Genomic DNA, 23329 nt, shown 5'->3' with positions numbered 1-23329 from the left:
AAAACACGGAGTAGTCGTTTCAAGCATCCGTGGCGAAATGGCTCCCACACTCGCTGCAGAGACCAAAATCCAAGGACACCCAGGTCCTTTATTTGAGAAGGTGTCGTGTTTGCACAAAACCTACACGTATCCTCTCCTATGCTTTCAGTAACCCCTAGACGCCAGGCAGGTTGTGGAAAGAGTGAAGAGAGTCTGTGTGCATTCTGTACAGATGCGGTTCTCTCTTCCTGACTGGCTTCCATGCACCGATGGAGAACCTGCCCATACAGAGAGCCCACGGTGTCAGCCAACAGCGGAGACCTGGGCACCGAGACCAGACCTGGCCTCACATCCCCTCTTGCTGTGTTTGGTGAACAAATAAAAAGATCAAATTACAGAGATTATTTGATCGCCGGGGCTTTTGTGTCTCGAATGAGCTCTGAAAATTATGGCTAACCAGGCCGAGAGGAATAGTGAGGCGTGCCCGCCATTTTGAGCCCACACACTAACCCAAACGTCAGTTCCTCCTCCCACAGACCTCTTAGGCTTTCAATAGTCTTCAATCTTCTGATTTGGGGACACTACTTTGGATTGTCCATTCTATCTAGAGAGTCTTATTTTCCTATAACTTGTTATATGTTATCAGAGGAAGAACACCAGAGTCACTCCATGTCATTGTTTGAATGAAGGGCATGCCAGTCCCCACTGCCCCCCGCTTTATCTGTCTGCGTTACATCCTGTAAATGAATATGAGATCAACAATCTAAAGCACAGTTCCTAAGTCTAAGGCACCGAGGACATTTGCTACCAGCTCTGTCTTTGCTGAGCGCCGGGCTGGGTGATTCTTTGTGATGGTGGTCGATCGCATGACTCCTTTGTATCATAGGACGTTTACCAATACTCTCAGCCTCTACCCAGTGGAGGCTATTAGCACTCACCCAGGGGTGACAATTTAAAATGTTTGGAGACATTTGTCTCATGCCCCCTGTGGGGTAAAATCGCACCAGGGAGAGAATCCCTCTGATGCTACCATTTTGAAAATTGTCCTGTGATGGTAGAACTGGAGATTTTCCATTGTGCTGTTCTCATTCCGTAATTTTCTGTTCTTAGTAGCAACCCCACTGTGCCCGACACTGGGACTTAATCCGGAGAGATGTGTCTCTCCTTCTTGATCCTCACTGGGCTGGTAAGCACAGAGAATTGAGCGTGGCTCACGCTGCTATTTCAAACACCTCCTTTCTGGGACTACAAGGTGTGAGTCAGACAAAGGGAAAATGATATTTGGATCTTCCTTGGTTCACAAGATAGGGTCGCCCTATTGTTCAACTGCACGTCCGTGGAATCCCAATCTCATCAACTGATGTCACGGTGTTCGGGCAGAAGACGGGACCCTGCCCGGCGCCTGCATCTTTCAACAGCGAGGAGCTAAAGATCAACATCGACAGCACACAGTTCCATTTGTGCAAGAATCTAACCGGAAAAGCCACACTGGAAGATGGATTGCCGTTTCAAATGCCAAATCTCTGGCATGGGGGAGGAATGTTTCTAAGCTACTGATTGAACCTAAGAAATTGTTGCTGGGATCGTAACTTCCATGGAACGAGATCCACATTTAGGAACATCTACGCCGTCGTAATTGTTCTCTAACAGGATGCTCCCTTGTGGATAGGGTTCACGGAGCGGGATGGTACGTCATAAAGCCTGGGCCATAGATGGATCCACTAATGAATTGTTGAAGACATAGGCTTGTTTCTGTCTGAAGGTCAGCTCCTACGCCTGGCATGTCTTTAAATAAAAAAGTTCCTCCTGGAGTTCAAAGCTGCCTTCTCAGATCTCTTTGGAACTCTCTTTCGATTTGTGTGGGGGGGACTCTGCATCAGAGGTCAGAAAACCTTTTCTGCAAAGGGCAGATAGTACATATTTCCACCTTTTCGGGCCACAGTCTCCGTCACAAGTACCCAACTTGGAGACCGTAGCCCCAAAGCAGCCTTGAATAAGGTGTCACAGAAAGCACGTCACTGTTCTGATACCTTTCATTGATAGACACCAAAATATGGCTTTCATTTACGTTGTGCGTCTCACAAAATATTATTTCTTTGACTGTGGGAACATGAAAGATTGAGAACATACTGCAGAAGCTGGGGATGGGATGGATTTGTCTCCTGGGCCATCATTTGTGACTCCACGTCTCTTTGGGAAAATGTTCATGGGGGCGGGAGGTCAAGCTTACATGCACACAGCCCTGGTCCAGTCCCCAGCATGCCCCCCCAAATTACTGGGAGCTTGCTATGGCAAAGTAAGAAAAAGTGAGCTATGATTCCTGCACCCTTCTCCTTTAATCTGGTGGAAGACAGGCTAGCCTGTAGCTTAGTGGTACAGCACTTGAGTAGCATGCATGGGGCTCTGGGGTCCACCCCAGCACCACGAGAAAAGGTGGGGAAAAATACAACGTGTATCCATATGTCTTATTTGCATATATTTATATATTCACATAATATCACCTCACTGTTTGCATTTCCTCTATGCAATCCCAGATTTACCAGATGATGTTTTGGTGGGTGGGTAGAAGACAGGACCCTGCCCAACTGCTCTGTCATCCCTGCAGCTAGAGGCTAATGATCAATGTTGACAATGTTGAGCTAGCTCTCTATCTGTCCATCCATTCATCCATCCATCATCCATCTTTCTATTATCTATCATCTATCCATCTGTCCATCGACCTTTCTGCCATCTATCCATCTATCTATCCTCTCTCATCTGTTTGTTCATCCATCCATCCATCCACCTATCCATCTATCTTTCTATCATCTATCCATCCATCTATCCATCTCTCATCTGTCCATCCATCCATCCATCCTTCTATCTTCTATGCGTCCATCCATCCATTATCTATCCCTTCATCCATCCTTCCACTAATTATCCATTCATCCATCCATCCACTATCATCTACCATCCATCCATCCATCCATCTATCCATTCATCATCCATCCATCCATTCATCTTTCCATCCATCCATCCATCCATCCATCCATCTATCTATGCATCCGTCTATCTATCTAGATGCTATGTAGATCTATCTCTGTCTCTGTCTCTGTCTCTGTCTCATGCGTGCACATGCAGTATATAGAATCAATCAAAGACGGCATGGTAGTGCATGTTAATTTATAAAAATGTCCAGTAAAGTAAGCATCCTATTTGTAATGACATTCTTCTACCATCAAAGGGAAGATAGGTCACATGATGGTTAACAATAGTGGACTCTGATTTTATATGGATTTTGGGGGGACACTTTTTGGAGGCAGGGGCTGTAAGACCAGGCCTGTGGGCGGTTGGGACAGAGTGGAGAGCAGAGTTGAGGCAGAGGAACCTTCTGTGCAGGAAAGAGCTCATCTCATTTAAGCGCCTCAGCACACGGTGGTCCAGTTCATGATTTTTCTTCTTTTGAACGAATTCACAGGGTGAGCCCGGTGCCCCTGGCTAATCGCCACGGAGAGCTGAGCAGCAGCACATGGTGATCTTTCCTCTCGCTCTTCCGCCAGCCAACCGCTCCAGACCGTGGGGAATCCATACTCGGGTGAGTGACAGGATTGCATGCGGAGTTCCTTCCCTCTGAACGTAGCACTTGGTGCTCAGTAAATGCTTTACTCCCCTGGAGTGCGGTCTCTGCAGTAGGCAGTACAGTGCTGGACAGCGTGGGGAAGGTATGCGTAGTGCTCTCTGTTCAGAGGAACTTTCCAAAGAAAGGTCGCCCTTGCCAGAGGGGAGGACCCTTGGAACAGATATAAAGCTGCCTGGGGCGAGGCGCACAGCGCACCATCAGGCATCTGCAAGACCCTGGCCTGGCACGTGAATAGAGGGGTGGCAAGAGACACGGTGGGGTATCTCCTGGGTCTTTGGGGGACTGGTCCGGTCAGCAAGGTGGCAGAGTCCGGGTGCAGAGGGCGAGCCCGTGGTGCGTGCGCCGCTTCTCTCGGGCAGTGCCGCAGAGGCAGGACAGTGACTCGTGTGATGGAAGCTCCTGTGTGCAGGGTCAGGGTGGCATGAGACCCGCAGACCTGGCGGAGTCTCCAGCGGTCACCTGTGCTTGGCACGCACGAGGCTCTGGGTGCAGCCCCGGAGCTCCCGAGCGCAGACGCACGTCCATAACAAATCAAGGCTGGGGTGCAGTTCAGTGGCGAAGCGCTCACCCCGCCTGCGCGAGGCCCTGGGGCCAATTCCCAGAACTGCGAATATAGACAGAAATCAAGTCCTTGGGCCTCTCCTTGAATAGAGTCCACCGCCCTCAGGGTGAGCCTCCTGGGCCAGGGGTGCCGGCTCAGAGAATGGCGCAGGCGGATGGTTTCAGAGGGGTCAGGTTCAAGTCTGCAGGGAAAGGCTCCCGGAGATGGAACCGGGCCTGCAGTCGGGGAGCCCGGGCCTGGGGGTCTCCTCCCACCCAGACACTGGGTCTCTCTGGTCTCGATTTGGTTCTCGGTGGAAATAGGGACGAAGAAAGAGGAGAGCGCATCGGGATAGTTGTGGATGAGTCTTGCCAGCCAAGAGTGATTTTAATGATCCCCAGGCGGCCGGGGGTTCGTGGGTCACTGGTCATGGGTCATTCTTTCTTTCCCACCAGGAAAACATCCCATCTGGAGATGTTTTGGGGTGTCACAGAGTTGGGGTGGGCAGGCCAGGGTGCTGCCAAGCCATTGGTGAATTCCCCCTACCAGGTCACTAGTGCTGAAGCCGGGCGTCCCTGTTCTGCGGGACAGGAGACTGGTCCAATCTCCTTCTTCCTGGGATCCCCAGTGCACTTTTAGTTGGACGGATCTGTTTGAACAAGAATGAAAGGGAACAAAAAGAGCACGATCTTTTAGCATATTTTTCCCCCCTATTAAATCTAAGCCCACAGCTGAGGATTCTCCTTCTGGAAGGGGTATCCGTCTGCAGCTTCCAGCTTCGGTTTCTATTCATGCCTAACGCTGAGCAGCTTAACACTTTCATTGGCCATTGTGAGGCCTGTAATAATTTGTTCTTTGAAAGGAGCCCCTGTTCCTTTGCTCTGTTTTGGAAACAAAAACTTTTCGGATATCTTAAAGGGTAATTTATTTCCTAAATTCGTTGATAATACAGGAGCCGGCTTTGATTTCTGACCTAGCTTTTTAAAGCCTCTGGTGCTTGCTAAGTAATTTTATTTCTATCCATCTGGAAAACAACGGTAAATTTTGCAGAGATATGTATTTGTGTGTGTGTGTGTGTGTGTGTGTGTGTGTGTGTATAAAACGGTCATTTACATATATGGTCATTTTAGTCTCCAAAGGAGATTGACATTCTTTAGACCCAGCTGCAAGAACCCTGAAAAATTGACAGACTCTGTAGCTAATTAAAAATATGTGGCTGAAAAGGTTCATGATTAATTCATGATGAACTAGTACAGCATTCATTATCCTTCCTTAATGTCGGGATAGAGAGTGGGAGTCTTTCAGTATACAGAATAAAATATCCGCTCCTAAATACCTAATAACAATACCCATTATATCTCCCCGACATAAAGCCATTCTCATGGGGTGTTTTAATGTGCTCCAAAATTCAGGACTCAGCTTTCTCCAACACCACGGATTAAACATTTTTCCCCTCTGCTTAAGTGGATGAAGACTTAGAGATAATCAAGAAAATGCTTTTACCTCGTCTCTGGATTTTCTAATTTGTTTCCCTCTTAAAAAAAAAAAAAAAGTAGGTTGAATGGTATTAAAATATAGGTTTATGACAAATCAAAACACAATGACAATTTTCCTTTTATTTGAATAAATCAGTGGGTAATTTCCTGGCTTATTCTCCTTAGACATACACTACGATACTCAGAATTTTTTTGTTTGTTTGTTTTTTTGTTTTCTTTGATTTTTCAATGGCAGTGAAAGGTTTTTTCCAAGTAGACTGTGAATCCCTGGTAAGAGATTCACAAATGCACCTAACAGGAAGCATATCTTAGAGTCAGTATCTGAATTCCATTCGCGGAAATGAAGGCTGATTACTGTGCTGTGTCTCAGAAAAACATAAAGGAGGAAAATCAAATAGAAGCCAATTGGTGAGGAGGAAAATGAGCACCCAGGAACTTACTCCCGGGTGGTACTCGGCGCCGGGCCTCTGGTCCTCTCTTCATTTGTCTGGGCACTCATAGGAAGGACTTGGGAGCACCTGTGTCGTGTCCCTGCCAAGACCCTTCAGCCTGAATCTGATCACAGGGAGACCTCCGAGGCACACCTGATACAGTACGTGATTTTAAGGCAGAGACCCAGGGTCTTCCCAAACAGTGTTGGCCATTCTGCAAAGAATGACTGTAGAACTGTTCCAGATTTTAAAAGACTCGAGAAATAGAATAATCATGCTGGGTCTTTGAATGAATCCTGAATTGGGGAAACACAATGGTACCATTATTTGGGGTCTGTCTGGGAGTCGAGTTGATTGAATCCATGTTCAGCTGACATTGCTGATCATGGTAACCTGGTTATAAAGGGAAGGGCCCTTATTGTGGGAGTCTTGTGCTGAAGAGTTGGAAGGGAAGGGTCAGAATCCATGCATCTTTCTTGGTATAAAACATCACAGGGACTGGGGTGTATGTAGCTCAGGGGTAGAGTGCTTGCCTTCCATGTGCACTGTCTTTGGTTTCATCCCCAGCACCAGCAAACAACCGAAAAACCATGAAGCCTGATAAGAACAATTTTAGAGGAGGAAAAGTTTATTTTGGCTCATGGTTTCAGAGGTTCAGTCCATGGTGGGCCGACTCCATGGCTCTGGCCCAAGGTGAGGCAGAACAAAATGGCGGAAGGGCCTGGAGGAGGAGAGCAGCTCAGGATGTGGCACCAGGAAGCAGAGAGAGCTCGGCTCACCAGGGACCAGATCTAAACCCCATGGAGCCAGGGACAGGGTATAGTCCCCAAGGGATATCCCCAGTGACCCAGCTCCTCCAGCCACACCCCACCTGCCTACAGTCTATTCAGGTGGATTAATCCACTGATTAGTGGATTAAGCTCTCATAACCCAATTATTTCACCGCTGAACTTTCTTGCATTGTCTCACACATCAGCTTTAGGGGGACACCTCCTATCCAAACCATAATATGTATGTACTCATAAAAACATCTTTAAACTGAGAGGAAGGAAGGGGGAGGGAGTGAAGGAGAGAAGGGAGAGATCATGTTCCTCTACATTTTCTGAGTTCTAGGACAGACCATTGTGAGAAGAGAGATTAATAATGAAACAACAAATGAAGTTCATTAGCATGTACGCCTCAAGCATACCCAGGAGATTCTCAGGAAAACATAAGTTAATCTCAAAAAGGTATGACCTCATGTGCGTGTGTGACTGCATGACCCATGTGATCCTACAACACGTACCATCGGAAAAATGAGAGATGGCCCTCCATTTTTTATATGACTTATCAAAATGCATCAACACCTTCTACCATCATCTATAACTGATTAGAACAAGTTAAAAAAATCTATGAGAAATAAAGATAGCTTTGCATTCACGATTAAATACCATTGTCCTCTAAAACAGGAAACAGGGAGGAAATGTGTAAATAAGAAGGAAAACATGCCTAACGCAGATTTAAGTCAGTGTCTTCTTCATCCGGAAGGGTCTCTTCCCTCATGTGTGTCGATTTTCCTGACAAAAGAGTGACTTTAACTGTCTTCTGAGCTTCTCCTGCTTTTTCTCAAAATAGTCCTTATGCCCAGCAGGAGTCTTTTTGGGGTGACGGATTCTTGTCTCCTCCACCTTCTTGCCATGTGATTCACAGCATCCCCAAGAACAAAGGCAAGAGGCACGTGGATTATGTGGAACAAATTATTTTTAGACTCAAAGATCTTTAATGCAAAAGATCCGAAGCCCTCTTGCGTCCCATCTCTTGCTGTCTATCAACTGCATATTTTTCTCTCCATCTGAGCCTTGGGTGCTGGGGTTGAGCTGTGTCCAGCTCTCAGGCGGCCAGTGTACCCACCTCGCGGTCTTTTTGCATCCAGCAGGTGGTCTCCACCACCAGCATCCGGTGGCATCTTCTCAAGACCCACATCTGACCCCACCACTGGTCCCGGTAGATGTTAAATTATATTCTTGGATTTCAACCACACAGGAAGACTATGTTGGAAAACAAACAAGCAATCATGAAAACAAGGAAGAAAATTTTCAAATTTCTTTCTGATATGATTTCATGGAAAGCTGATACCAAAGGAAAAAATGATGGTTAACACAGTCTGAAGTTTCTCAAACTTGCTCATTTTTCGTTTGAATTCATATCCTCAAATACGAAGAAGCCTAATGCTGGTTAAAGATGATCTCCGATTTACCTATCCAAGATTCTGGAATGGAAGCAAAACTCTCTGATCCTTGGCAGCCACAAATAATATTTCTTCTGCCGTATTCTCCTGTGTGTACTTGAATAGTCTTAAGGACAATAATTTTAAAAGTGTATCCGTTCCTTAATTTATCCTGCATGGGAGAGATTGTGTTTACGAAGAGATTCTATTTCTATTTCTATTGAATCTTCCACTGTAGCATAGACTCAATGGAAAATTCTGCGGAAATCTTCCATTTTAGAAGTGACCTCAGTGCAATTTCTCCATTTTAGGACTGCCTTCTGGAAAGTTCTATGGAAATCCTCCATTTTAGGAGTGCATTCTGCAAAGTTCTGAGGGAGCCCTCCATTTTAGGAGTGGATCTGCAGGACAGTTTTCAAATATAAAATATAATCTTATGTGAAGTTAATTAGGAAGTGATCCATCTACACCGCCACGTCAAATTATTCAGCATATTTTAGTACAAAATGCTGGAAGGCAGTAATAAAATGTCATATATTAGGTTGATCTCATAATTCAGGAGCAGATTCTTCTAGGTTTAAAATAATCATCCTTTGATATGGTTGATATGGTAATTTTTTAAAATCTCTTCTACTTTATATCTCTATTTTTATTAAACTCTGAATTTGATGACATAATGGAAATTCACCATTTAGTATCAGGTTTTCAAAATCTTTTCATTTCATGGCTTAAAACTCAGAGGGTTTTTTTGTTTTGTTTCCTTAAATATTCTAAGTTTCATGACTATTTTTAGAGTCCAGGAATCCTTAGATATTTTCCATTTTGTTTGTAGAGCCGGAGGGGATTTTGCATGCTTACTTAGTTGTATATCATTTCACTTGAGACGAATGGAGAGTCAATTGAGTTTAAGTTGTTATTTTAAGTTTCTAACAATTTGGGTGGGGGTTGAATGAGTCCATGGTTCATTTGCATTTGAAATAACCAGACATTGATTCCTTGCTTAGTCACTTACATTCTTTGCTTTTAAAAATGAGCAACAGGCAGGCATGGTGGCACACACCTGTCATCCCAGCTGACATGAGACATCCCAGTTGAGATGAGAGGATGAGGAGTTCAAGGTCAGCCTGAGCAACTTAGCAAGACCCTGTCTCAAAATAAAAATTAAAAATGGCTGGGAAGGTAGCTCATTGGTAGAGTGCCCCTGGGCTCAATCTCCAGTTCAAAAAAAATTGAAATAATAAATAATAAATGATTAAAATGAGCATTAAACTAGTTATTCTGAGAACAAAACTTTGAATCCAGAATAAATGTATCTTCAAAGGTCATTTCTCTTTGCTAGAAATAGGAAATTGCCTAATAATATCCTTAGCTTTTGAGGACATTACCGTACCAATGCAAAAGATAAGCAAGTTAAGCAGATTTAATAACACTGAATATCATAATGAGAACTCAAAGTCATTTTGATTCCATATTCAGAAACCGTGCGTTTGTAGTATTAGAGAACTTTGTGAACTTTAATTTTTTTTTTTTTTTTTTTGTATAACAGTGTTCTATAGTTTATTTTAAAGGTTCCACTTTTTAAGAATATCAAAAATGAGTTTCCAACCCCCAGTTTCCTTCTTGGTCCCTTGAATTTATTAATTAACTAGTATATTTGTTGCTGTGGCTCTTTGATAACAGCAGAAAAGACTCAATAACTGTGGTATAATTCCCTTAAGAGAAATGTTCACAAGACTTGCAAGAAAATTTGAAATTCTGAACAGTAAGTGTGGATTCTCAGATCTTGATTCGTCCTGTGCTGTCGGTGATGTAAAAACACCCTTCAGCTTCCTCCGCCATGGTGATGTGATGGACAACGTCAGATTCTCATTTCAAGGGGCAGAACCAGGGCCCTAGGACCAGGGTTTGGTCCTTCTTTCTTCTGCTTTCTGGGGATGTCCACTGGCCCAAGCATGAAAGTAAGTGAAAAAGTGCTAGGTAGTGGGAGGAACCAAGGTTAGCTTTAGTTGTGTGTTGACTGATGGGGATGAGTCTTCCAGAATTAAAATGGTGCCTTGGCACCTTGGCCAGCACATTTGCTTAGCTCAGGGTCTTATAGTGGAGGTCTCTGGCGTCCATGCCAAGAACGGTGACTCCAGAGTATTTTGTGACCCATCAAACTCCCTTCCCTAGAGCACTACATCTCCTGGACCTCATTATTCTTGCAGCCATTGTAACTCCTCTCCACCATCACCTCCAATGCCCCTATCACCCATGATCCATGACACTAGCTGCTATTCCACATGTACCTAGCATTGAATTAAGCCACATTTTCAACCATAGACTGGTTATGGATACGTTTATGTTAGATTATGAGAAAGACAACTGAAGGGTTGATAGATATGTGGCTGGGTCCATCAAATGAGTAGCTAGGTAGGTAGGTAGGTAGGTAGGTGAGTGGGTGAATGGACAGACAAATAGATCGAATAGGTGGATTCATAGGTAGGTAGGTGTTAGATTGATGTACCCAACAAATAAATAGGTAGGTATGTAGGTAGTTTGTTGAGTAGGTAGATGATTAAGTGGATAGATAGATAATTAGATAGATATATGATAGATGGGTAGATGAAATAAATGGATAGGTACGTAAGTAGGTGGGTGACTATACAATGGACAGATAGACTAGATGGATAGGTAGGTAGGTAGGTAGATATATATACATATATATAGATATAGATATATATGTGTATATATCTATATCTGCAGAGAGAGACAGAGAGAGAGAGAGAGAGAGAAAGAGAGACAGACAGAGACAGAGAGAGAAGGAGGGAGGGAGAGAGGATAGGTAGGTAGGTAGGTAGATGGGTGAGTAAACCAGGGGACAAACAAACAAAATTTAAGGATAAATGGGAAGGTAGGCTAGATGATAGATAGATAGATAGATAGATAGATAGATAGATAGATAGATAGATAGATAGATGACTAGGTAGATAGATGTAAGTAGATGATAGGGAGGTAGGGAGGTTGATAGGTGATAGATTACAGATGGACGTCTAGGTGGCTACATAGATGTAGCAGATGATAGGTGGGCAGACAGATGGTAGATTACAGATGGACGTCTGGGTGGTTAGATGGATGTAGCAGATGATAGGTGGGCAGGCAGATGGTAGATTACAGATGGACATCTGGGTGGTTACATGGATGTAGCAGATGATAGGTGGGCAGACAGATGGTAGATTACAGATGGACGTCTGGGTGGTTAGATGGATGTAGCAGATGATAGGTGGGCAGGCAGATGGTAGATTGCAGATGGACGTCTGGGTGGTGAGATGGATATAGTAGATGATATGTAGGCAGATGGTAGATTGCAGATGGACGTCTGGGTGGTTAGATGGATGTAGCAGATGATAGGTAGGCAGGCAGATGGTAGATTACAGATGGACGTCTGGGTGGTTAGATGGATGTAGTAGATGATACGTAGGTAGATGGTAGATTGCAGATGGACGTCTGGGTGGTTACATGGATGTAGTAGATGATAGGTAGGCAGGCAGATGGTAGATTGCAGATGGACGTCTGGGTGGTTAGATGGATGTAGTAGATGATACGTAGGTAGATGGTAGATTGCAGATGGACGTCTGGGTGGTTACATGGATGTAGCAGATGATAGGTGGGCAGACAGATGGTAGATTGCAGATGGACGTCTGGGTGGTTGGATACACGTAGGCAGGTAGGGAGGTAGTAAGTCGTGGGTACATAAACAAGTTGTTCTGCCCCTCCTGGTGCCCGTGTGGAGCCCGCTCTGAAGGATCGTATCTGTGATGGGTTACCTGAGCCCACAATAACCCCTTGAGAAAGCTTGCCACATAAAGCCCACGCCTGTTCTGCATCCTAGACCCTTAGGCGCCGCCTCTTGGGCGCAGCGGCCACTTGGTTTGGCTCTGATGACAGAGTTCCTGCTCGGGAATCCTCTGCGTAACTGCGGAGCAGAGTCAGCAGGCTCTTGGCAGATGGTCCAAGATCCGCCTGGCATCCTCTCTCCCTCCTGCTGTGCTGGGGAAGGACGTTCCCTTACCTCTCTGTTCCTCCAGCACGTGACCCGGCCTGGGGCTCTTCCTGTCCCTGCCTTGTGGGTGAGTTTGGGGGACCCAGGACAGCGGGCGATGTGATGAAGGAGCAGGTAAGAATTTGGGGATCCTGCCCCTCCTGGGGGCCCCTGGCCCTCTGGTCTCCTCCTTTGCAGTCCACAGGGCTCTTAATTGGAATCCCTCACCCCACCTCCCTTTCGCAACTGGACGCTGAGGTGGTCATTTTTCTCCGGTTGCAGATAAAGAGGTCAAGTTGGCCAGCTATTGACAAGGGGTCCCCCAGGTCTTGCCAGAGACAGGAGTTCAGAGCTGGGGTGCGCTGGTCCCCCGTCCTGTATAATCAGAGCCTTCTCCCACCATGGGAGACGCCCGGGATTAGAAACCGGTTCGTTCCGTCCTCTGCGAGGGGCCGTGATCAGGCCTCTTCTCCTGCTTGTGGAAAAGAATAAGGACTAACAAACTCCTCTCAAAGGGAAAACCTATTTCCTTATTTATTTCTGGTACTTATCTGACGAGGCCCAGCTGTAGCGGTGACAGCTGACCAGACGGAGGTCGTCAGCACTAGGGCCCCTTCCAGACCATTCCAAGCCAGCTTGCTTTCCTTTTTCTTCCCGCGAGGACGGATTATCAGCCGGAAACGCTTTGCCATCTGCCTGTGTCACGGTCTCGTCCACTGGAATACAATGCAACTAAAGTGTCTGTGGCCATCTTTTCACCCTGATTTCGAAAATAAGTGGAACATTTGATAAATGTAAGAATGTATACAAAAAGAATCTCAAAACACCCGTTGGGGGCCCAGCCGTTCCCAGATCCATCATATATAAAACCAGTCGTCTCGCACGCACACCTCGAACACGGATCCACACGACTTTTTAAAAACTCGTCATCGTTGACCTTTGTGTAATGATGTGTGATGACTCTTCCACCCTAAAACTACACCGTGAACTTTTTCTGCAGGAGAAAATATCTTTAAAGGCGACCTGGCGTTCCGTCGTGTGATTTATTTAATCGTTGCCCGAGTCGTAGACAGGGAGAAGTTGAAAACATTCTCTAACGTTGGTAAGGAGATGCTGATAAAAGGCGTGAAGCTCACTGCGTCTCTCTCCATAGAGAAGAAATCCTCAGACAGCAAAACACTGAGAAAAAGAATGTGAAAATGTCGAGAGATGTGATACCCTCTGACTAAAAGGCTCCGGAAAATTCTGCCCAAGTTTGCATTTTTACTACCGTTGACCAAAGGTCTCTGTCTCATCATTTGCTGAGTTAAAAATACCGCCTGCCTTGTACTTTTTAACTTAATTTTTGATCCTCGAATAGGTTAGACAGTTTACATATCGCAGTAATTCATAATTTTTTTTCTGGTTCACCTTGTCTTTTGACATTTTGAAACTATTCATCTTACTCCAGTCAGAATGGCAATGATCAAGAACACAAGCAACAATAAGTGTTGGTGAGGACGTGGGAAAAGGTCCACTCACACGTGGCTGGTGGGAATGCAAAATGGTGCAGCCACTCCGGAAAGCAGTGTGGAGATTCCTCAGAAACCTTGGAATGGACCCACTATCTGACCCAGCTATCCCACTCCTTGTTTTATACCCAAAGGACTTAAAATCAGCATACTACAGTGACGCAGCCACATCAATGTTTATAGAAACTGAATTCACAGTAGCTAAACTATGGAACCAACGTAGCTGCCCTTCAACAGATGAATGGATAAAGAAAATGTGGTATATATGCATAATGGAATATTACTCAGTCTTAAAGAAGAATGAAATGATGGCATTTGCATGTAAATGGATGGAACTGGAGAATATTATAGTGAGTGAAATAAGCCAATCCCAAAAAACCGAAGGGCAAATGTTTTCTCTGATATGCGGATGCTAATTCACAATAAAGGGGCGGGATAGGGAAGAACAGAGGTACTTTATATCAGGTGGAGGGAGTGAAGGGAGGGAAGGGTGTGGGGCAGGAAGGACAGTAGAGTGAACAGACGTGCTGACTCATGTGCATGTGTGGCTGCATGACCATGTGATCCTGCAACATGGACCGTCAGAAAAATGAGAGACGGCCCTCCATTTATGTCTGATCTGTCAAAATGCAGCCATGACTTCTGCTGTCAGGTGCAACTCATTAGAACAAATAAAAATTGTAAAAAATTGAAAATAGATATGTAGGTAGAATGTGTAAAATGCATTTATAAGCCAAGTATCAGTCTCTCAGGAGTTCTCTGGCTTTGGAGAGAAAAGCATTTTCTTTACTCTTTGTCCCCATTTCATTCGCCTTCTATTGTTTGAGAACACACAGTGGCGTGAAGCAACACGCGTGTGCGACCTCGCAGTTCCCGAGGGTCAGGGGTCTGTGTCAGGGACAGACGAGTTCCCCGGGTCACCGTGCCACCAGATGGGAATCGAGGTGTCCATCCGATTTCTTCCCCAGAGGAGGCCCCGTTCGTTGATGTTGGCAGAATTGACTTCCTTGTGACTCTGGGAACGAGGTCCTGGTTTCCTGGCTCCTCCAGATGGTCCTACAGACCATTCGTGAGTCTTCGGCCAGCGGACCCAACGGGCAGTTCCCCTGGTAGCCATTGACGTCTTCCTGGACACCAGCGGGAGCGGATCCACGTTAGGCCACCACATCAGGTCAGGCCCCAGGAAGGACAAGCTCTTTGGTTCCTCTCAAAGTCACCCGGTCATCAGGATGCCAGGCAGGCGGCCAGCGTGTCGCGGGCTCTGTCCCCATCCTGCCTACCACACCCACCCAAGGTCCTCTGGATTGGTGGGACCTGCGTCCTTGGAGAAACTTAGAAAGTTTGCCTGCGTGGAAATGACCCTTGTCTCCCTCCAGCTGCACCTTCTCGTATCCCATGATGTGGGAGTATCTGCAGGCCCTTCCCGTTTCTTGGAATACCCATTCCTTCCCCGAAATTCCCAGGAGACGTCCAGGTCTCTACTGGTGGCCCGAGAGGAGAAGGCTGTCCTGCCTCCGTGTCTCTCAATGGCGCTGCTGATGTTGATTCTCCGGGCTGGACCAGTCGTACCGGGCCCGGAATGGGTGATTGACATCTCTCCACGGAGATTGGAGCCAAGTCTGGAAGCCACGCTGGGACTGAATCCCCAACCCTCCTTTCTTCCAAGCCCCCTTCCTTTGGGGACCTCCCTGCTCTGAATCCGTCAAGTGGGAAGCTGATCCTCATTTCTTCCCATGACACTTGAAATCAGTGTGGACCCAGTTACGCATCAGCCAAGAAATGCGAGGTGGGTCAAGAGAAAATCGTCTTCAGGTGAGGATGTGGCTTCATGAAAGGTGTGAACCGAGCAGGGCCTGCGGAAGAATCACGGGTCCAGACGGACCCAGCGTCCCAGGGGTGATACCCACGTTGAGACTCCCATGTCCAAAATGATCGGAAGCACAAGGAGCTTAGGTGTCGGACTGGGGATTGGTTTCAGAGTTTGGAATCTTTGCGGGTACGTGCAGAGGCGTCCTGAGAGATGAGAGCCAGGTCTGTCTGAGCATGAAATGAATCCATGTTTCCCAGAAGCCTTGCGCGCACAGCCCGGAGGTGATTTTATACGATCTTTTTAGTGCACTTATCTGCATTTCCATTATGAGCCATTACAGGGGGTCAGGTGTGGAATTGCCCACTTGTGTCCTCACCCTGAGAGTTAATTGCTCATACACCCATCCGGCCGATGATCCTCCTGATTCGTTTGCACTTCCTCCTTGTTTACAAGACACGTGTGCGATGATTATTGTCTATTGGTGCACATGGTGGGGGTCGGTTCTGAACCCACTGCTTCCTTTCTAACAAGTGTGGTGCTGGAGTGAATTTGCATGATTTAATTGTAATCAGCACTGCACTTAATGCTCGATGTTGGGATATCAACTCACGGGGTTGTTTTTGGAAATCACACCATCTCAAGGAGTTTTAAACAACATCCTTCTTTCGTAAAATGCAGGGGTGCTTTCTGACTGAGCTACATCCCCAGCCCTTTCTAATTTTTAATTTTTTAATTTAATTTAATTTTTTTTTTTTTTTTTTAGATTAAGAGTCTGGCTAAGTTGCTGAGACTGGAAGTTAGCTTCCTCCTGCCTCAGCCCCCCAAGTAGCTGGGAGTACAGGTGGACACCATTGAAGCCAGCTCCTACTGCCTTTGTTTTTCATTTAGTCATTTTTTGTTTTTTTTTTTAAATTGTTCTAATTAGCTGCACATGACAGTAGAATGCACTTTGACACATCAAACATGAATTGAGTCTGACTTCTCATTGGACTGATTGTACACGATATAGAATCACATAGGTCATGTAATCATATATGCACCCTTTGACCCAGCTATCCACTCCCCTGTTTATGCCCAAAGGACTTAAAATCAGCACACTACAGTGACAGTCACATCAATGTTTATAGCAGCTCAACTCACAATAGCTAAACTATGGAACCAGCCTAGGTGCCCTTCAGCAGATGAGTGAATAAAGAAACTGTGGTACATATATACACAGTGGAATATTACTCTGCCCTAAAGAAGAATGAAATGATGCCTTCACTGGTCAATGGATGGGGCTGGAGAATATCATGCTAAGTGAAATGAGTCAATTTGAATGTTTCCTGTGATGTGATGATTTTTTTTGGCTTGTTTGTGTGTTTGTTTTGGTACCAGGGATTGAAATCAAGAGTGCTCAACCACTGAGCAACATCCTCAGACATTTTTATTTATTTGTGTTTCTGAATTTTGAAACAGGGTCTCACTTACTTGCTTAGGGTCTCCCTCAGATGCTGAGGCTGGCCTCCAACTTGCCATCCTCCTGCCTCAGCCTCTTGGGGAGCTGTGATTACAGTGCCTGGATTCTACTTTCATAATGTAAATTTTTTTGTAGGTGACACTTTTTAAACATCTCTGAAGTTAGGGAAGGAACCACATACCACCACCATCCAGGCAGCTTTCTGAATTTGTCCATTTTCCTGATTGGCTTGTCACCTCTCCACCCATCTCATTATCTGAAAAGAAGGTTATCTAGCACCTTGGTTGATAGCGCAAGCACCCTCTGACCTGTCTGCGTAAAACACTTCTAGAATCACACATCGCAGAATAGAGGATGATGGGAAGATTTGTGGGTGGGATGAGAGGCTCAGACACAGAACTTGAAGAGTTTGAATTCTGATTCCTTTGTGTCTTCCCTTCTTTGGTGTGGAAATCGCTTCCCAGCCCCTGAGACCTGGCACTGAGCACAGGAGGGGCTGTGGTTTAGAAGTGTCCCCCAGAAGCTCAGAGTTAACATCTTGGTCCCCCAGAGTGGTGTTATGGGAAGGCGGTGGAGCCTTTAAGAGGTGGGGCCTAGTGGGAGGAAGTTACACCATTGGGAATGTGTCCTCCTAGGACATATTGGTCCCTATGGTCTCTCTTTTTGCTTCTGGTCACCATGAGATTAGCCCCTGTGCTTTGCCATGTACTCCCCGCCATGATGTGCTGCTTCGCCACAGGCCCAAAGGCAACAGGGTCAAAGGATCCCTCCAAAGCCGTGAGCTGGATAAACCTTTCTGCTCTTTAATTTGGTGGCCTCAGGTATTTCTAACAGTAATGGAAAACTGACCATCACAGGATGTTGTTCAGGTTTTTACCTCAGTTGTAGCAGGAGCATTAGTGGTACAATTGTCCCCTTAGTCCATGTATGTCAGACTGCATTCTGGGATGGATGGCCCACAAACCATGTTTGACATTGATATTTTGGATTTCATGGGACATTCCATGATGGTGCTTTTCACATCTAAGGTAAATCCAAGGAGGCATTTCTAGAAACCATTTTGAACACCAAGGTGATGACCTGGCCAACATTTAGGGGCTGCATACTATTCCCTATAGGCGTTGAGAGATGGAAACAGAATTATGGAATAGTCCATATGTTTTAGCAGACATTTATTTTGATGCATCCCTGGAAGGGGGGAATTATAAAAGTAAAAATAATTATTTTCTTCTCATGGATGGTGTTTCCTGAGTAGAGAATAATTTTATCTTTATTCATAATATCCAGCCTCCGTGAAGAGTCTGAAAACTAATAATAAATCATAGGCAGCCTTCTGCTGGAATTTAATAGTGTGTGTTTTCTGCAGCCTGGGTCTGTTATCTTCAGTTCTCCTTTGCACTTCGTTCTTAGGCGGCTCATGTAGTCCCTGCAGCCAAACATGGTGCCTTTTGAAAAACAATATCTATATCATACATAGAATCATTGCAAGAGAAGCCCACAAGTATATAAAAAGCCAGCGCTGGCTCAGACCCCATCTGGCTCATGCCACCTCCTCATTCTGACATTGAAAGGAAACACCCTCTGACCTTACTCCCTGGGAGTTGGGCAGAGTCCTTACACCTGCCTGAAAGCAGACCCCAAGTGTTGGACTAATCTGATTCTGAAAAAGGGCTTCTGAACTTATTGGCCGTGTGAGCCTGGACAAGTCACTTCATCTGTAACTGACCCAGATTTCCATGCAAGTAGAAAGATGTTAAGTCTGTCTGTCTTAGACAGTGGGTTTCCATGATGATAGTGGGTTTCCCTGACAGTGGGTTTACAGATTTCCATGCAAGTAGAAAGACGGCAAGCCTGTCTTTCTTAGTGCGTTTCCATGGTGATAGTGAGTTTCCGCCCTTGTCCATCCTGGATATTCATTGGGCTCCATCTTGTGCTTTGGCCATGGTTGTGTTTGGACAAGCAAAGCCGACAGATTGGAGAGTGATATGGGGGTGTATCTGTCCCCCCTCTTCCTTCTCTGTCAGGTGAAGTTCCTGACAGGTGTGTCCTTGAGTTTGGACCCTCAACCTGCTGGCTACTCTCCTCCTACCCTGACCCCTCTCACCCATGATTGCAGGAAATTCTCCGCTACTTTGTCTATTTTGCCCATGCCTACTCTTTTCTGCTGGGACCATGTGACCAATACTGGACCCACCCTTGCTGCTTCCAGCAGCCGTTTCTAGAAGATCAGGATGTCCACCAAATAGAAATCACACCTCCTCAGTTGGAGCCCATATGTGTAGCGAAGCTAACGCAGTAGGTGCTCCTTCGTGGCGACAAGAAATGAGTCGTCCTGACTGGGGTTATCCGCCCTGTGACTTGACAATTGTGTAACTTACATCTCAAGCGATGGATGCACCAAATCCCGTGCGAATGAACTTGGGTGAGTGCACGTGGATTTCTATAAGGCCGCGCAACCAGAATGCTGCGCTCGGGCTTGGCGTATTCTGCAGTCCGGAGGGTCACTCTCAGGAAAGGAAGGTTTATTGTATATGGAAACGCAACTCAAAAAGGGATCCAGCCTGGCTGGTCTGAGAGTCTCCCTACCAGCTCACCTGTTAGTCACGAGTTCAGGTGTCCAGTTAAACAGGAAGAGCAGATGCAGCGAGGAAGGACTTGTGGGAAGGGATTATGGCCAAAGGAAAGATGCCCTGGGTGCAGGACAGCAAGCGTTTCAATGCTGAGGCGAAGGTGGTTCTTCTTTTAGAGAGAGGAGGAAACCCCATTGGAAGACAGTGTGCACGGAATGAATGGCTGCCAGATCAGACTGCACACAGGGAATATGGATCCTGCCTGCTGTCGGCCTGGGGCGTCTCTTGCTTGGGTCCGTCAAAGCCAGGCCTCCAAAGGATGGAGACAAAGAATGAGATTTGGAAGTTTGTCCTAAATAGACAAGGGAAATCCCTTGTCCATGCTGGGGAGGGAGAAGCATGTGACCGGATATCAGGGTGCTCAGGTGTCGCCTGGGTCAGGTGGAGGCCAAGGAATCCAGTTCGGTATTGGTGCGATCAGACGTCACCTGGTGAATCTGATCAGCTTTCAGGAGTGACCAGATATGGGGGGGAGGGGTTCTTGTTCAAACTGAATTCTGCACAGAGGTGGTTCAGGTTGAGCTTGAAGACAGGAGGTGTTAGATATGCCCAGCAAGAGAAGCCTGCTGAGGCTGGGATCTTGTGGTATAAGAAGGCCTGTGTAGGTAAAAAGCATCCATAAGGCCAACTGGCAGGGCCAAGGCTGACTGCCACTTAGCAGCACGGCACAGCCAGGCTTGGGGGATTTCTCATCCTGAATGGGGGCATTTCCAAAAAGTGAGGCCACCTCAGTACAAAGGCAAATTTTATAAGCCTTGAATGGGAGCTTACTCTTGCCAGAGTGGTTTGAATTTCCTCTAAAAATGAGACGTCTGGTAATTGACCCAGACTGAGTGCATAGAGAAATAGATCTATATGAAATAAATTGATAGAAGATAGATAGATAGATAGATAGATAGATAGATAGATAGATAGATAGATAGATAGATAGATAGATGGATGGATGGATGGATGGATGGATAGATAGATAGATAGATAGATAGATAGATAGATAGATAGGATGGATAGATAGAGTGGATGGATGGATAGATAGATAGATAGATAGATAGATAGATAGATAGATAGATAGATGGATGGATGGATGGATGGATGGATGGATGGATAGATAGATAGATAGATAGATAGATAGATAGATAGATAGGATGGATAGATAGAGTGGATGGATAGATAGATAGATAGATAGATAGATAGATAGATAGATGGATAGATAGGATGGATGGATAGATAGATAGATAGATAGGATGGATAGATAGATAGATAGATAGATAGATAGATAGGATGGATAGATAGAGTGGATGGATAGATAGATAGACAGACAGATAGATAGATAGATAGATAGATAGATAGATAGATAGATAGATAGATAGGATGGATAGATAGATAGATAGATAGATAGATAGGATGGATAGATAGAGTGGATGGATAGATAGATAGATAGATAGATAGATAGATAGATAGATAGATAGATAGGATGGATGGACAGATAGATAGATAGATAGATAGATAGATAGATAGATAGATAGATAGATAGATAGATAGGATGGATAGATAGAGTGGATGGATAGATAGATAGATAGATAGATAGATAGATAGATAGATAGATAGATGGATAGATAGGATGGATGGATAGATAGATAGATAGATAGATAGATAGATAGATAGGATGGATAGATAGATAGATAGATAGGATGGATAGATAGAGTGGATGGATAGATAGATAGACAGACAGATAGATAGATAGATAGATAGATAGATAGATAGATAGATAGATAGATAGGATGGATAGATAGATAGATAGATAGATAGATAGGATGGATAGATAGAGTGGATGGATAGATAGACAGATAGATAGATAGATAGATAGATAGATAGATAGATAGATAGATAGATAGATAGGATGGATGGACAGATAGATAGATAGATAGATAGATAGATAGATAGATAGATAGATAGATAGATAGATAGATAGATAGATAGATAGATAGATAGATAGGATGGATAGATATATAGATAGATAGATAGATAGATAGATAGATAGATAGATAGATAGATAGATAGATAGATAGATAGATAGATAGATAGGATGGATAGATAGATAGATAGATAGATAGATAGATAGATAGATAGATAGATAGATAGATAGATAGATAGATAGATAGGATGGATGGATAGACAGAGTGGAGGATGGATAGATGGAAAGATAATAATAGATAACTAGATAGATGACAGATAAATGGATGTATGACAGATAGATGATAGATAGAGATGGTAGATGGGTGAAATGAGATGGAAAGAGAGAGACACAGCGGATGAATGGATAGATAATAGAATGAATATAGTGGATAGCTTGATGGACAGACAGGTAGGGATGTAGGTAAGTAGATAGATAGATAGATAGATAGATAGATAGATAGATAGATAGATAGATAGATAGATGATCAATGATGATTGGGCAGATGGAAAGAGGAATGGATACATGGACAAAAGCATTAACAAATCAATGATAGGTAGGTAGATGATAAATAAATAAACGTAGATCAGTGAGAGAGATGATAGATAATATGGATAGATGATAATGCCTAGATAGATAGATAATGATAGATAAATAGATGAAAGCCAAATAGGGAAGTAAATGTGGATGACAAATAGGAAGATAGATTATGATGAATAAGATACAAATAATGAGAGATGATGGATAGATGGTATGCTGATCAATGGATGGATAGATAACACGAGAGAAAGTAGATGGTAGATATAGATGGTAGGGAAGTAAATAATGATAGGTAATGATAGAGGATGGATGGATGGAGAGAGAGAAATATGATAAATAGATAAATCAATGATGAAAACATAGATGATCAGTGACAGATATTTGTTATGATGTCAATCTGGATGTGTCTATCATGTATTGATCCAGCTATCATCTATCTATATATCTATTTACCTATCATCTATCCACCCAACTATCTATCTATCTAATCTATCTATCTATCTATCATGTATTCACCCAGCTATCATCTATTTATCTATTTATCTATCTACTCACCCATCCAGCTATCTATCATCTGTCCATCCAGCTACCATCCATCCCTCTATCCAGTTATCATTTATCTATTTATCTATCTATCCATCAATCCAGTGTCACCTATCTATCCATCCATCCACCCATCAATCTAGCTATCATCTATCTATCCATCCATCTATTCATCCAGCCAGCTATCATCTATCCATCTATCAATCCAGCTATCATCTATCTATTCATCCACCCATCCATCCAGCTATCATCTATCCATCCATCAATCCAGTTGTCATATATCTATCCATCCATCCATCCATCCATTCATCCAGCTATCATCTATCATCTTTTATCTATCATCTATGTATCTATCTATCCATCCATCCACCCATCCAGCCAGCCAGCTGTCATCTATCCACCCATCTATCCAGCTGTCATCTATCCATCCAGCTATCATCTGTCATCTTTTATCTATTATCTATGTATCTAGCTGTCTATTATCTATCTATCTATCCACCCATCCAGCCAGCCAGCTGTCATCTACCTATCCATCCATCAATCCTGCTGTCATCTCTCTCTCTATCTATCTATCTAGACAAAAGGGTGTAGT

The 23329-nt window shown here is 44.5% G+C and overlaps 2 protein-coding genes across 6 annotated transcripts in view; one reads left to right on the top strand and one right to left on the bottom strand.

Annotated features, from left to right (window-relative positions):
• STS (steroid sulfatase) overlaps positions 1–23329 on the top strand; it is a 437786-nt gene that overhangs the window by 320127 nt on the left and 94330 nt on the right. For 4 of the 5 annotated variants that reach the window (XM_079123182.1, XM_079123183.1, XM_079123180.1 and 1 more), the window contains exon 2: positions 3437–3553. The gene's annotated coding sequence lies outside the window, so the exon portion shown is untranslated. The remainder of the gene's footprint in view (positions 1–3436; positions 3554–23329) is intronic. The other variant, XM_079123184.1, reaches the window with a different exon arrangement.
• The window catches only part of PUDP (pseudouridine 5'-phosphatase), a 205734-nt gene that overhangs the window by 93995 nt on the left and 88410 nt on the right, over positions 1–23329 (bottom strand). The window lies entirely within an intron of this gene.

Source organism: Sciurus vulgaris, assembly GCF_902686455.1.
Source record: "Sciurus vulgaris genome assembly, chromosome: X".
Taxonomy (NCBI): Eukaryota; Metazoa; Chordata; class Mammalia; order Rodentia; family Sciuridae; genus Sciurus; species Sciurus vulgaris.
Note: the sequence above shows the minus strand (reverse complement) of the source record. Positions and strands in the feature narration are given on the sequence as shown.